This window comes from Accipiter gentilis, chromosome 18, assembly GCF_929443795.1.
Source record: "Accipiter gentilis chromosome 18, bAccGen1.1, whole genome shotgun sequence".
NCBI classification, from domain to species: Eukaryota; Metazoa; Chordata; class Aves; order Accipitriformes; family Accipitridae; genus Astur; species Astur gentilis.
In genome coordinates this window covers 25,492,367-25,495,734 of record NC_064897.1, presented here as the reverse complement: position 1 = coordinate 25,495,734, position 3,368 = coordinate 25,492,367, and positions in this window count along the sequence as shown.

Here is a 3,368-nt window from a genome sequence, read left to right as displayed (position 1 = left end):
GCGGGGGGGGGCAGGCCTGCTCTCCCCCTCCCTCCCTCCCTCCCTCCCTCCCTCCCCACACACAACCACCTCCGCCCGGGCCCAGGTGTAGCGGCCCGGGTCGCCGAGCTCCGAGGGCGGGCGGGGGGCCGCGGTGGTTGTGGCGGTGTCGGCCGCCGCTGGTTGGGCGCTCGGCGCCTGTCGCTGGGCGGCGTGTCAGCGGGCTGGCTCCGCCTCAGCCCCGCGCCTCCGCCCGCCCATGCACAGACATGACACAGACACACAGTCACTGCAGCTGCCGCTGAGCCCGGGGCAGAGCAGCGGTGTCGGCGGCGGGTACCCCGCTCCCGGTCACCCGCGGAACGGTAGTCGGAGGCCGCCTCCGCTTTCGGCCCGCCGGGGTGAAGCGCCGGCGGCGGGGCGGGGGGGTGGGGGGGGGGGGTTGGCAGCCTCGGTACCGAGACCCGCAGGGGGGCAGCCTGGCACCGGAGGGAGCCGGCGGGGGAAGGCTGGCAGCGGGGAAGGGGCGGGAGGCGAGGAAGGAAGGAAGGAAGGAAGGGGAAGGGGGCAGCCTGGCACTCGGACTCGGAGGCGGCCGCCGGGCACCGGCGCGGAGCGAGCCCGGGCGGAGCGCGGCACCCAGCGGCCGCTGAGGCCGGGCCGGCAAGCAGTATAGCAACGGCCGCGGCGGTGCCCTGAGGGGAGCCTTCTCTGTGCCCGGTTCCGCGGTACCGGTGACCTTCCCGGGGCTGCTCGCCGGCCGCCAGGCCGGGGCAGGGCCTCCTCTCCCCGCGGAGAGTGTGCACCAGGCCCCGGGGAGAGGACCAGAGGCCGGGCCGGAATCCCCCGTCGCCCTTTCTCTCCCCCCCCCCCCCCCTTCCCCTTCCCTCCAGCACCGGGTCCTTCTGGCCGCCGGCGGGGCCTGCTCGCCGCCGGGGAGAGAGGGGCGGGGGAAGGCGAACGGGACGAACGACCGGCCGGGGACCGGGCTGCACCTCAGGGCAGCGCGAAGCAGGGAGCAGGCAGGCCCCGGAGAGGGAGAGCAGGGCGGAGGAGGAGGCAGCAGCCACCTCAGCGGCGCATCCCGGGAAGAGCGGGGACCTCCCCGCCGCCCTCCTCCTCCTCCTTCCACCGTCAGCAGCTTCTCGTCCCGCGGAGAGTGGAGCCGCCGGTGCCGCCCCGGCTGGGACCCGCCGGCTGACACCTCCGGAGCTCCGGGCTGCGGGGACGGAGCTGGAGCTGGCCGCCTGGAGCGAAGGAAGGAGAAGAACCGCTTGTCTACGGGGAGAGGCGGGCGCCGAGCGACCGTCCCGGCGGCCCGGGAATCCCCCCTCCCGGGGAAGGTAAGTGCCTCGTCGGGTGGTCTGCCGCTTTTAGAGGCGAGGGGCGGGGAGGGGGGGGAAGGCAAAGAACAATCGGTGAGTGTCTTCCCTTCCAGCAGCCCGGGGGAGGGGGGGACAGCCGAGTCCGGTGGCTTCTCTCCCGGGTTTGAATCCCCCTCAGCTCTGGAGCTGAGGAGATGCTCAGGCGGAGGCACGCTGGGCGCTCCCCGGGCACAAAGGGGCACATCTCCCCTCCGTCGTCGTCGTCGTTGTTCCGCCCCCCCCCCAGCTCGTCCAAGCCGAGAGAGCTTACCCCGCCTGGCTCGCACTCCCGTTTCCCTCCCGAGCCCGCCCGGGAGCTTGTTTACCCCGCGCCCCGCTCCCCTTCCCTCCGGCCGGGATGCCTTCCCGCTCCGCGGGGGGCTCCAGCCGTGAGGCGGACGTGAGGTGGGGGGGCCGGGGCCGCCGTCCCGCCGAGTACCGTCGGCTACGCAGGGGAGTCCGGGAGAGCCGGGGGCTGGTACCGTGCGGGTGGAAGGGTGTCACGCCGTGGGCCGTGAACGCTTGGCCCCCTCTGTGTGCCTGCTCCCGGAGGCAGGCTGCCCGAACGGGACCTGCCTGCCGGCTCGGGGCGAAGCTGGAGTTTGGCCGGGACGCTGAGGCGGGGAGGAGGGTTTCCCCAAGCCCCTCCAGCCTCCCCAGAAAGGCTTCAGCCCGGGAGGCTCTGCCTGTGGGAAGGCGTCTGCGATCCTATCCCAGAATTGTGTCATTTAGATCGTTATTCCCTGCTCACCGGGGGGGGGGAAGATAGGAACTTGCGGCCTCTGTGGAGGTGACATGAAGTTTGACAATGCCTTATGTAACACTTTTTGGAGAGATTCCTGGCTCTTCCGCTGTGCCCAGTTTTGTTTTTAGAAAGCAAGTGATTTCTCTTCGCAGAGCATCGGACAGGCGATCTTTATTTGTGTTTTCACCTGGGTACAATATCTTCTGCTTTGTTCAACTCGGAACAGGGGTACTGCTAGACAGCATGTAAAGCCTACTTTTTTCCAACGTGCGTTTTTTTTTTTTAAACTGAAAACTAGCCTGTGGAGGCATCTGAACAGTTGTTATAAGGTCTTACCTTTTTTTTTTGTGTGTGTGTGTGCGTATTGTACTTGTTTTTTATAGCACTCTTAAAATTACTACAGGAAACGTTTTCACAGCTCTGATTGTCATTTATGTATTCTGGAAGGTATCGATGCCAGGATGAAAATGACAATGAATCAAATGTCTTTTAAACATTGTTAGCTTTTTCATACAATTTCAGCGCTAGAAGGAACAGAAAGCACTGGGCTAAACAAAGTACTGTGTTAAAACCAGACCTGGCAATTGCCAACAGGTCAGCTTATTTTATTTAATGAAATTTTCTGCATACATATTAATTTTCTTTGCACAACATTTTTTTTTTAAATTGTTCAGAAATAGAAACAGCGGGAAATTAGATAAATTGATTGAAAGGGTGCCTAGTTTCCCTGCAGTTTCTGTAAGTGGTTATGTCTTCTATTGAAGGAAAAAAAAAAGATAGCTTCACGCAAAAATACAGGACAGTGATTTGCCACATACTCTTTAGACTCCTACTGCAAAGGTACGCTAGGGGGACTAGTTTGGATTGGTTGTTTTTTCCCCCCCATTCAGTGGTGAAAATGCACAGACTATTGTAATAAGACTTATGAAATGAAGGCTTTTTTTTTCTCGCTTTATAGACCTCCATCGTTATACTGTAAGCTTGGGGGAAAAATTGCATGTATAAACTCAGGTGATGAGTTCAGGGCAGGGGAGATCTTCTAACAAAGTCATTCTGCTCCCTGCTGCCAATGGAGATAGGTTATCAAAGGCTAGTTTACTTGTAAGAACAGAACACGTTAAAAAAAAGAAAACAAAAAACAAAACCCGAATGTCCTCACTGTGTTGCAGTTTTTTAAATGGAGAAATGACTGAGGTGGAACAGGTATCCCTGAGCTTCTTGAAAACTGCAAATTGCTGATAAGTATTCCAAGTTTGAAATGTGAAATTCTTATTTCTTAG